Below are 13,650 nucleotides of genomic sequence, written 5' to 3'. Positions count from 1 at the left end.
AGTGACATGTTCAATAGTGTTGATGTGTCTGAGTATGATCTTTCTGTGTCTCATCCTAATGGAACAAAAGCTAAAGTTTCTAAAATTGGTAGTATTAAATTAGCTGAAAATGTCATTTTAAGTGATGTGTTCTTTGTTCCTTCTTACAGTGTCAATTTGTTGTCTGTCTATAAACTGGCTAAAGATAATAATATAACTGTTTTGTTTAATGATAGTAATTGTGTGCTTCAGGATTCGAAATCAGGGAGAATCCTGGTGACTGGTAAACAGGACAATGGCCTGTATTTTGTTAGGAAGAATGGTAATTCTGTAAACTTTTGTTTTAACAGTTTAAATAATAGCAGTCTATGGCATAGTAGGTTAGGTCATCCTGCTGACCAAGTCTTGTCAATTTTAAAAGATGATCTGGGTGTTGGAAGTGTTGGAAAAAATTCTTGTGAGATTTGTCATAGAGCCAAACAAGTTAGAGTCCCATTTCCTTTAAGTGAGTATAAAACTAAAAGTATAGGGGATATTATTCATCTAGATGTTTGGGGACCTTATAAGGTCACAAGTAGGGATGGTTTTAAATATTTTCTGACTGTTGTTGATGACTTTACTCGTACTGTTTGGTGTTATTTACTAAGAAACAAGATGGAAGTGTTTGAAAATATTGAAAGCTTTTATGAACTTCTATTAACTCAGTTTAAAGTGAAAATTAAAACATTTAGAAGTGATAATGGGACTGAATTTGTTAATAATAAAATGGAAGTTTTTTGTAAAACTAAAGGAATTTTTCACCAAACATCTTGTGCTTACACACCACAACAAAATGGTGTGGTTGAAAGAAAACATAGACATCTTTTAAATTTGGCAAGATCCTTGTTGTTTCAAATTGGTGTTCCACTAAATTTTTGGTCTGATTGTGTGTTGACTGCTGTTTATCTTGTTAACAGGTTACCTTCCTCAGTTTTGTTAGGTAAAAGCCCCTATGAATTAATGTTTGGCTTTAAACCCTCTTTTGCTCATCTTAGAGTGTTTGGTTGTTTGTGCTTTAGCACTATATTAAATAATTCAGATAAACTATCTTTTAATGCTGAGAAATGTGTCTTGATTGGTTATTCTAATACAAAAAAAGGTTATAAACTGTGGAGTTTAGATAACAAAAAGGAATTTTATTCTAGAGATGTAAAATTTTATGAAAATGTTTTTCCTTATAAGTCAAATAGAACAGTTAACCAAGGTGTTAGTTTAACTGAAAACTTAAATCGTCTGAATTTTTTTGATAGTGTTGAGGTATTAACAACTAAACCTGTAGCTCCCAATGATGAAGAGGGGAGTAATCAAACTCATGAGGTTACTGGTGAAAATCAGCAACCGATTCCCTCTACATCTGCCTCTCCTAGCAGTGCTGATCATCAGCATTCTGTAGTTGGAATAGAGAGTAGTAGTAGTGATGAATCTGGTAGGGCAGAAGAAGCTAGTATCTCACATGATGAGTTTAACCCATCTGAGGGAACAAGTCCTTCAGTTAGAAGGTCTACTAGGAAAGTTGTTGTGCCTAAAAAATTTGAAAATTTTGTGCTAAATAGTAAAGTTAAATATAGTTTGGATAAAGTTGTCAGTTATTCTTGTTTGTCTTCTGATAACTTAGCTTTTACTACTTCTCTAAATAAAATTGTTGAGCCTTCTTCTTATGAAGAAGCAGCTAGTAATCCCAAATGGGTTGAGGCTATGAACAAAGAAATGGAAGCTTTGTTCAGAAACCATACGTGGGTTCTAGCTGATCTTCCTAAAGATAGTGTAACGCCCCAAAATCTGAATGTTAATATTTGTCGGATGTTCCTTTATGACACGTCATGAAATAAATAACTAGGCTATTTAACATAGTTAAGGGTATGGTCAAAAGTATTAAGTAATGAAAGGTAGTGTCATTTATGTTTTAAAGGAAAACCCGAGGGGCTAAAGTGGAAACAAATGAAAGTTGTTTACTAATTAAAAGGTCAACACACACACACAAACACACATACGTGTGTGTTCGTGAAGCTTCAGGAGCTCTCAAGAACTCCAAACCCTAAACATGAAAGATCATCCAAATTGAAAGGCTAAATGATGCTTAAATCTATAACCGAGCATGGATTAATGATCACCAACATGAGGAGATCATAAGGTATGTTTTAAATTTAAGATTGGTGATCATGGGTGAAGTCGGTTATGCTCTAATCCGTGAGATAATATGAAATCGATTATGTATAAGGGTTAGAAACATCATATAGAACATGGGTTATGTAAGATTTGGGTTAATTTGATGTTTATATGTGAAACCCATTTGGTTATGGTGATGATAACAACTTGAATGATCACCCATGTCCAATTCTTGCTTAATATTGATGTATTTTGGCATGCATGGTAGATTCTTGTTAGAGGAATTGAAAGAAATGTGATTCTAGTATGATTAATGATTATGTAGAAATGATTCATGATGATTAGAAGGAAGAATTTTGGTGAATTATGTATGAGGTTAGAAGGATATGCATGAATTAGTTGTACATTAAGCTTAGATGGTAGTACGCACACAAGGTGTTTGATGAAATGCCTAAATGACAAAAATATGTGAAATCCGTATCATACGCTTGAATGATGTGATGAATATATATGGAATGTTTGATCGTATTAGTTTCAACTTAAGAATGGTTATGGAACGAATGAGAATCCTAGAAAAGAGTAAACTTAATTGATATTGGCGTTAACTATAAAGATGTTGATATGAACGGAATCGTATGTATATGTGTATATGTAACTATTTGATTATGCGGCCAAATATGTCCTACAAAATGAGTATGAAGCATAGATGGCATAATGACTATATTCTAACATGTTAATTTGTGAATGAATGTGTGTCCAAGTTGGAAGTTGAAATGCTTGATAGTTGACTTTCTGGAAAGTCAACAATGGTAGGAATGTTGTGAGGTAGATCTCTTATCATAAACGTACGGTTTAGGAAGTCAAAGTGATGCACGAAATATTTATAGCAAGATATGAAATGGCGTGTTTATATTATGCGAGTAGAAAGGATCTCATTGTTAATCTATGCTATGAGTTGCAAGAAATCCATTAATGAAAGTCAATTGTTGAGCATAGATTTATTGTGATTGATGCTTTGTGTGGCCTTGTTTACTAACAAGGGTATCAATGTATGGTCATGTAAGGATAGATAGCATGTCTACGGGCTCAAGCACGGAGGCTAATGGGTCAAAAGAAAGCATGGAACCTATGCTTGAACTTGGACGCTCAAGGTAAGTGATTTCCGTAATCACTTCTTAGTTCAAGTAAGTAATAAAGTGTTGAAATTAATTAAACATGATGTTTGAGGTTAAATATGTAGGAAAGTCTTTCGTCGTAAATGATGGGATTAAAGTTGACCAAAATGCCCTTGATGGGTATTTTGGGCAAACGATCTTAATAAGTAGTTTAGAAGCAAGTTATTGATTAGTGTAATGTCTTGGACAAGTATGGAAGCGAAGAGTATGGTCTTGGTATGTCATAAACCATTTAACGCGCAAATACCCTTAACGGGTCAAAACTAAGTATATGAACGATAATGTGTTAAGAGGATGCTAAATGTCTAAGAACTTATTATTTTATGATAGATGACACTGATATTATTAGGTTTATAAGAGTTTATGGTAAAACAAACAAGTTACGTTGATGAATGCATGAACGGGTCGAATTGTGGGTAAGAGGGTAATAAGCCGATAGCGTGTAAGTTAAGATTTTCCTTAAGGCGGTTATGGGATTTTAAGTTCATTTGATAGGATGTGAATTTACAAGCATGTAGGAAGAAACGGGAGGTTAAACGGGTAAACGGTTCGAAAGTTACGTGCGTTTTAGTGCGTACGGACGACGAAACGAACCTGCAGAAAACTGCAAAAAAAAGAAACTAGAGGGCGTCGCCGACGGGTAGGGGGCCTAAATGTGGGATCCTAAAGAATATGTAGTAATATGGTACCTAAATGTGGGATCCTAAAGAATATGTAGTAATATGGTACCTAAATGTGGGATCCTAAAGAATATGTAGTAATATGGTACCTAAAGGTGGGATCCTAAAGAATATGTAGTAATATGGTACCTAAAGGTGGGATCCTAAAGAATATGTAGTAATATGGTACCTAAATGTGGGATCCTAAAGAATATGTAGTAATATGGTACCTAAATGTGGGATCCTAAAGAATATGTAGTAATATGGTACCTAAAGGTGTGATCCTAAAGAATATGTAGTAATATGGTACCTAAATGTGGGATCCTAAAGAATATGTAGTAATATGGTACCTAAATGTGGGATTCTAAGTTAAGAATTTCCTTAAGTAGATACGTATGAAGGTATGTATGTATGTGTGAATATAAGTGGTATGTATGAATGAATGTATGTATGTATGTATGTAGGTGTGTATGTAGGTAGTATGTGCATGTGTATATATATCCAAGTGAGTATGTACGAAAGTGTGTGCACGTATGTAGGGTTGTGAGAAGGCATGTAATAGGTATGTATGTAGACATGTATGCGTGTATGTATGTAGGTATGCACGTATGTAGGAACGTACGTATGAATGTAGGTACGTAGGTTTGTAAGTAGTTATGTGTGAACGGATGCACATATGTAAGTATGTATGAAAGTATATACGCATGTATTCAATGAAATTGAGTATTGACGATAATAATAGTGTGCCTTGTGAACGAAGTGTAACGCAGGTACAATGAGAAAGTCTCACCACGGAATGTACGATCAGATGGAAAGCTGGGATGTAAAGAGTTAACGGAACAAAAAGTAAACGTGAATAAATCTTGTATGTTTATAATGCGTACTAATGTTATGAATTTAATGTGGTGAGCGCAGGTAGTACGAGTTATGCGGATCATCAAGGAACAGAGATCGAGGATCGAGTCACTAGTGAGATTGTACGGGAATGTTGATGTATATAATGTAGTAAACATAAGCTATGTTTTTACTTAGTAAATAAGTCGATTGATGGATTTATGTGAAAGAGTTATGATAAAGTTAATTTTTAAATAAGTTAAGGTGTTTATAATGAAAGAAAGTTTATGGCTTGAACTTCCGCTGCGACTTTTAGTCAAATACGTATTAGGGTCTTACAAGTTGGTATCAGAGCCCTGGTTTGAGGGAATCAAGTACGAGAAGGTAGGTACTTGAACTCAAACCTATGTGCTCTTGTGATAAGGAACCTGTACAATCCATGACTCGATCAAGATCTAAAGGTAGAAATGGTATGAAAACGTATATGTATGTATTCATATGAAGAAGCTAACGGTTTGCTATGTGCAAGGTAAGCTTAAAAGTTTGGAGAGGATGATCCGTGAATGCAGTCTAAGGTGGATGCTAAGGCAGTCAAGGATGCGAATGGACAGACGGACCCCAGGTACACAATGTTGATATGTATGGGTACCGTTGTTAAAAGAAAAAGGAAGAAGTCTCCTTGGGAGGGTAAGTACTAAACGGAAGACAACGATATTGTCTTGGTAAAATTGTAAAAATGTAGCACGAACTGAGACCCACTAATGCGGACATAAGGCGATGATTACCTGAAGGCACGGAATTAGTATGTGAATTGCGCACCTGGCCAGTACGCAAGAAGCATATGACGTTCGTGAGACCGTGGTAATTATCGCAGGTATGTCCGTTAGAATTGGGTAGCAGGTGGGCGTGCGGGTGAAGTGGGTAGTAAGGCTCTCGGGAAATTGAGAGTACTATGTAAGAGTGAAAAGTATGAGTGATAAGAATGAAGAATGTTGAATCCGTAAGACAGTACGGGTCAGCAATGTATGAATGAAATGTTTGAATCCGCGAGACGGATTCAAAGAATGAAAGATGCGAATGCAATGTTTGAATCCGCAAGACGGATTCAAAACATAGAAGGTACGAAAGGTATGAATAATGCATTCGAATCCGCGAAACATATTTAAGGTATAAAAGACGAAACTAGTCTACATAAGAAGTGTCGATAGTCTGACCGTGATTGTGTTAAATGAGTCATATGGGCAAATGTAAAGTAAAGAAACAAAAGAATGATCGTAATGAGCATGCAGACCTAAGTTATAAAACGAAAGAAGGAAGTTTTGAACAAGGTATGTGTTAAATGTGTTAGAAATCGACTCTTAGAAGTCAGAATGAATGACGGGCTATGACCCAGACAATGGTTTAAGTATGAACAAAAAGGGTAAGTTTGTTAAGAATACTAAAACGATGTGATGAATGTCTTTGTAAGTAAGCATGAATGGAAGGAAGCACGAATGTGTACTTCAATGCATCTATGATAAGTAAGAAAATTCGGTTTAACCTTAAAAGGTTAAACTGCAAAGGTTGACGAAATAAGTAACTAAAATGAAAGAATTGCGTGTAAGAAATGGAATGTAAGATATCTTATAGCATGTACGCAGGAAATATGTAACAGAATTATAGGTGTGTAATCACCTAGTGTTATGAATGTTTGAATGACATATGCTAACCGCCGATGTTGTTGATGATAATGTTAGAACTATTGATGCGATGAAACCAATCGTATTGGTGAAAGGACGTGCACGAGCGGAAGCTCACAACACGAAGGAATGAAACTTGGCCTGTACGGCTAGTGCACGAGGAGAAGATGATCGATCAGGGTTGCGGATCGTGGTTGGGAAATGAAAAAGAGGTTAGTAAAATGTCTAACTCATGATTGGAGGGATATGAACTGTCTATACCCGTGAATTAAGTAATGCATGAAGTGAAAGCGATAGTAATGTGAAATGAACGGAATGATTTAAAGATACTATAAAGGTATGCAAGGTATACGTAAATGTAGAAAAGGTAGAATAAGGTTAACGTTAAAGTTAAGCATATATGAGTATGTATAGATTTCGGGTAATGGTTAAATTCTCGTAAGATGAACTACATGATACACATACGTATGTAAACTGAATAATGCACGAAGTGAGAATAATTGTAAAGTGAAATGAAAAAGATGGTTAGAAAGTAACGTAAAGGTATGCATGGTACAAGTAATTGTAGAAAACGTAGAAGGATGATCACGTTAGAGTTAAGTACATAGGTGTGTGTGATTACAAGTCAAAGAAGTATGTATATTGAACCGTGGTTGTCAGACCAAGGAAATGAAAATGATATGCGAAATTATGATAAGGAAGGTATGGAATTGTTAGGGAGAAGTCAATGATATGAATAATGAAATAAACATGAAAGAATCATTAATAGGAATGTTTTTGAAATTGAATGATAGTCATTGTGATGAGCTCGTGGTTGTGTCGAGTGTATGTAGAGAAGGAATAATTAGTGTTAAATAAAGGTAAGAAAGGTTTCGGGGACGAAACCTCAATTAAGGGTGGTAGACTTGTAACGCCCCAAAATCTGAATGTTAATATTTGTCGGATGTTCCTTTATGACACGTCATGAAATAAATAACTAGGCTATTTAACATAGTTAAGGGTATGGTCAAAAGTATTAAGTAATGAAAGGTAGTGTCATTTATGTTTTAAAGGAAAACCCGAGGGGCTAAAGTGGAAACAAATGAAAGTTGTTTACTAATTAAAAGGTCAACACACACACACAAACACACATACGTGTGTGTTCGTGAAGCTTCAGGAGCTCTCAAGAACTCCAAACCCTAAACATGAAAGATCATCCAAATTGAAAGGCTAAATGATGCTTAAATCTATAACCGAGCATGGATTAATGATCACCAACATGAGGAGATCATAAGGTATGTTTTAAATTTAAGATTGGTGATCATGGGTGAAGTGGGTTATGCTCTAATCCGTGAGATAATATGAAATCGATTATGTATAAGGGTTAGAAACATCATATAGAACATGGGTTATGTAAGATTTGGGTTAATTTGATGTTTATATGTGAAACCCATTTGGTTATGGTGATGATAACAACTTGAATGATCACCCATGTCCAATTCTTGCTTAATATTGATGTATTTTGGCATGCATGGTAGATTCTTGTTAGAGGAATTGAAAGAAATGTGATTCTAGTATGATTAATGCTTATGTAGAAATGATTCATGATGATTAGAAGGAAGAATTTTGGTGAATTATGTATGAGGTTAGAAGGATATGCATGAATTAGTTGTACATTAAGCTTAGATGGTAGTACGCACACAAGGTGTTTGATGAAATGCCTAAATGACAAAAATATGTGAAATTCGTACCATACGCTTGAATGATGTGATGAATATATATGGAATGTTTGATCGTATTAGTTTCAACTTAAGAATGGTTATGGAACGAATGAGAATCCTAGAAAAGAGTAAACTTAATTGATATTGGCGTTAACTATAAAGATGTTGATATGAACGGAATCGTATGTATATGTGTATATGTAACTATTTGATTATGCGGCCAAATATGTCCTACAAAATGAGTATGAAGCATAGATGGCATAATGACTATATTCTAACATGTTAATTTGTGAATGAATGTGTGTCCAAGTTGGAAGTTGAAATGCTTGATAGTTGACTTTCTGGAAAGTCAACAATGGTAGGAATGTTGTGAGGTAGATCTCTTATCATAAACGTACGGTTTAGGAAGTCAAAATGATGCACGAAATATTTATAGCAAGATATGAAATGGCGTGTTTATATTATGCGAGTAGAAAGGATCTCATTGTTAATCTATGCTATGAGTTGCAAGAAATCCATTAATGAAAGTCAATTGTTGAGCATAGATTTATTGTGATTGATGCTTTGTGTGGCCTTGTTTACTAACAAGGGTATCAATGTATGGTCATGTAAGGATAGATAGCATGTCTACGGGCTCAAGCACGGAGGCTAATGGGTCAAAAGAAAGCATGGAACCTATGCTTGAACTTGGACGCTCAAGGTAAGTGATTTCCGTAATCACTTCTTAGTTCAAGTAAGTAATAAAGTGTTGAAATTAATTAAACATGATGTTTGAGGTTAAATATGTAGGAAAGTCTTTCGTCGTAAATGATGGGATTAAAGTTGACCAAAATGCCCTTGATGGGTATTTTGGGCAAACGATCTTAATAAGTAGTTTAGAAGCAAGTTATTGATTAGTGTAATGTCTTGGACAAGTATGGAAGCGAAGAGTATGGTCTTGGTATGTCATAAACCATTTAACGCGCAAATACCCTTAACGGGTCAAAACTAAGTATATGAACGATAATGTGTTAAGAGGATGCTAAATGTCTAAGAACTTATTATTTTATGATAGATGACACTGATATTATTAGGTTTATAAGAGTTTATGGTAAAACAAACAAGTTACGTTGATGAATGCATGAACGGGTCGAATTGTGGGTAAGAGGGTAATAAGCCGATAGCGTGTAAGTTAAGATTTTCCTTAAGGCGGTTATGGGATTTTAAGTTCATTTGATAGGATGTGAATTTACAAGCATGTAGGAAGAAACGGGAGGTTAAACGGGTAAACGGTTCGAAAGTTACGTGCGTTTTAGTGCGTACGGACGACGAAACGAACCTGCAGAAAACTGCAAAAAAAAGAAACTAGAGGGCGTCGCCGACGGGTAGGGGGCCTAAATGTGGGATCCTAAAGAATATGTAGTAATATGGTACCTAAATGTGGGATCCTAAAGAATATGTAGTAATATGGTACCTAAATGTGGGATCCTAAAGAATATGTAGTAATATGGTACCTAAAGGTGGGATCCTAAAGAATATGTAGTAATATGGTACCTAAAGGTGGGATCCTAAAGAATATGTAGTAATATGGTACCTAAATGTGGGATCCTAAAGAATATGTAGTAATATGGTACCTAAATGTGGGATCCTAAAGAATATGTAGTAATATGGTACCTAAAGGTGGGATCCTAAAGAATATGTAGTAATATGGTACCTAAATGTGGGATCCTAAAGAATATGTAGTAATATGGTACCTAAATGTGGGATTCTAAGTTAAGAGTTTCCTTAAGTAGATACGTATGAAGGTATGTATGTATGCGTGAATATAAGTGGTATGTATGAATGAATGTATGTATGTATGTATGTAGGTGTGTATGTAGGTAGTATGTGCATGTGTATATATATCCAAGTGAGTATGTACGAAAGTGTGTGCACGTATGTAGGGTTGTGAGAAGGCATGTAATAGGTATGTATGTAGACATGTATGCGTGTATGTATGTAGGTATGCACGTATGTAGGAACGTACGTATGAATGTAGGTACGTAGGTTTGTAAGTAGTTATGTGTGAACGGATGCACATATGTAAGTATGTATGAAAGTATATACGCATGTATTCAATGAAATTGAGTATTGACGATAATAATAGTGTGCCTTGTGAACGAAGTGTAACGCAGGTACAATGAGAAAGTCTCACCACGGAATGTACGATCAGATGGAAAGCTGGGATGTAAAGAGTTAACGGAACAAAAAGTAAACGTGAATAAATCTTGTATGTTTATAATGCGTACTAATGTTATGAATTTAATGTGGTGAGCGCAGGTAGTACGAGTTATGCGGATCATCAAGGAACAGAGATCGAGGATCGAGTCACTAGTGAGATTGTACGGGAACGTTGATGTATATAATGTAGTAAACATAAGCTATGTTTTTACTTAGTAAATAAGTCGATTGATGGATTTATGTGAAAGAGTTATGATAAAGTTAATTTTTAATAAGTTAAGGTGTTTATAATGAAAGAAAGTTTATGGCTTGAACTTCCGCTGCGACTTTTAGTCAAATACGTATTAGGGTCTTACAGATAGAAAGGCAATTGGCTGCAAATGGGTATTTAGGGTTAAATATAAATCCAATGGTGAAGTTGAGAGATATAAAGCTAGACTTGTGGCTAAGGGTTTTAACCAAAGGGAAGGTCTTGATTTTGGGGAGACTTTTTCTCCTGTGGTCAAAATGGTTACTATAAGAACTGTTGTTGCCTTAGCTGTGTATTTTAACTGGTCTTTATATCAATTAGATGTTGATAATGCCTTTTTACATGGTACTATAACTGAGGATGTTTATATGAAGTTACCTCAAGGGTACTATTCTAAAAATGAATCTAAAGTTTGTAAACTGGTCAAATCTTTATATGGCCTAAAACAGGCACCTAGGAAGTGGAATGAGAGGTTAACCACTGTTCTATTAGATTTTGGATTCACACAAAGCAAGTGTGATCATTCTTTGTTCATTTTGAACAAAGATAATGTTACTGTGTTTTTACTTGTTTATGTGGATGACATTGTATTAACAGGTAATTCTGTTGTTGAGATTGAAAAAATTAAAAAGGTTTTAAATGATACATTTAAAATTAAAGATTTAGGAATTTTAAAGTATTTCCTAGGGATTGAAGTCTTGTATAATAAAGGTGAGGTTTGTTTTAGTCAAAGAAAATATTGTTTGGAACTTTTGAATGAATTTGGATATTTAGGATGTAAGCCTGTCAATACTCCTATAGAACAAAGTTATTTAGTTAAGTCTAAACTTGATAAAGATCAAAAGTTGTTAAACAATATAACAGGTTTTCAAAAATTGATTGGTAAACTTATATATCTGTCCTTGACAAGACTAGATATAAGTTACACAGTTCAATTTTTGAGTCAATTCATGCACAAACCTACTGAAGTTCATCTAAGTCTTGCATTGAGACTGTTAAGGTATTTGAAACAAAGTCCTGGTAAAGGACTAAGTTTCAAGAAAGGTTTAAACCTTGATTTACTTGGATATGCTGATGCTGATTGGGCTAAGTGTTTGTCTACCAGAAAATCTGTCACTGGTTATTGTATTTATTTAGGTGATTGTCTTGTTTCTTGGAAAAGTAAGAAACAAAGCACAGTTTCTAGATCTTCAGCTGAAGCTGAATATCGTGCTATGTGTTCTGCCACTTGTGAAATCATGTGGTTGAAAAATTTACTATCTGAATTGTCTGTTAGTTGCTCTTTACCTGTTGTTTTGAAATGTGATAGTCAATCAGCCATGTCCATAGCTGTTAATCCTGTTTTCCATGAAAGGACTAAACATTTTGAGCTGGACTTACATTTTCTAAGAGAGCAAGTGTCAAATGGTATTGTAAATCCTGAAAAGGTTGACTCAGAAAGTCAACTAGCTGACATTTTCACTAAAGGACTTGGTGTTGATCAACATGTTCAATTTTGTGAGAAATTAAAGTTAGTTGATCTGTTTAAGCCAAATGAATGAAGGGGGGGTGTTAAAATGATATAAACCTTATACTTAGTTCATTCATTGGGCTTTGTTATAAGTTGTGTTATAAAATATCGTTACTGGGCCTATTACAAGATATTGGGCTGTTTGTTATTGTTTTGTTAAGCTGTTAAAGTTGTTATGGGCTGATTGGTTTGTTAGCTGGTTTCCATAAATATCTACAGGGGTGATTGTGTAACTTTGAGGGCTGATCGTTATGGCGGTGTATTCTTGGAGGGCTACAATGAAAGTTTCTATTTTACAAGATATAAAAAGGCTTCCTTCGATCACTGTTGTACTTGAAATCATTTCATCTTCTTCACTTGTACTCCGTTAGGGTTTCATCATCTTGTATATGAACAATCTCTCATCTGTATCTGAGAGATTGTTCTGGTAGTTTGTTCTGTTGTTGATCATCATCTGTAGATGACCTTCTTTCTTATTTCTGTATTGTTTGTACATTTGATCTTACTGTTGTAAGATCTGATCTTACTGTTGTAAGATCTTTGGGTATTTGGGGGGCAAATCCTTTTGGGTTGGTTTAATAAGATTTTGTCACCTGGTTTTGTCGCTATTTCTGTTGTTTTGTTTGTGATTGTGTTAAAATCATATATTTCTACAACAAAATCATATTATATCTTTTTTTTAATCCATTTCTTTTCTCTCATTAATTTCCTGTCCCTTCTTTTCTTTTATTTATTAAACTCGAACGTGAACATACTAAAAAAACCGAGAGAATAAAGCTTGAAGTATGAAGGTGAGAAAGGAGGTGGGTCCAAATTTATTTTACTATCGTAGTATACGTTTACAATTGGTAGATCCAAAGTAAACTAAATACAATTATGTAGAGAGGGGTGAATACGTGAGTTGACACCCACTTTAACCTCCATCCATTTAAAGAACCAAATTTGTTACGTTGAGTGAATAGTAAGGACCAAATCTGTTACGTTGAGTGAATACGTGTGTTGACACCCACTTTAACCTCCATCCATTTAAAGAACCAAATCTGTTACGTTGAGTGAATAGTAAGGACCACCAATGTAATGTCTCAAAGTAAGGGACTAAACTTAGAATATGCACATACCAGGTACACCATTGGTGTTATTAAATCATAACTAGTAAATTTCCCCACATGATGTGGCGAGTCCAAATGAAAAGTAACTCGGATTTGTGCAGTAAAGACTTGAATTGTTGTTGAACAAAAGTTACGTCAAAACGTAGATAAACTGAAGATGTACATAAAAATAAGCACGTAAAGTAAATGTATTCTATATGGCCTGACTTATTTGCGAAAGAAATTTACGTCGAACACCAACATGAACTTATATCAACACGTCCATAAAAATAAGTAAAAAATACGTTTTTAAGTTAAATATGGTACCGCGCATTAATTGTGGTGGGGCCGAAACGTAAATTAAGTCGAATTTATAAATTCTAATAAAAACATATTATATTTGAGCCGACTTGTTGTAAAACAAAATTTATG

Source organism: Helianthus annuus, chromosome 13, assembly GCF_002127325.2.
Source record: "Helianthus annuus cultivar XRQ/B chromosome 13, HanXRQr2.0-SUNRISE, whole genome shotgun sequence".
Lineage (NCBI taxonomy): Eukaryota > Viridiplantae > Streptophyta > Magnoliopsida > Asterales > Asteraceae > Helianthus > Helianthus annuus.
The sequence above is the reverse complement of the archived record's forward strand: the minus strand, read 5'-3'. Positions refer to the sequence as shown.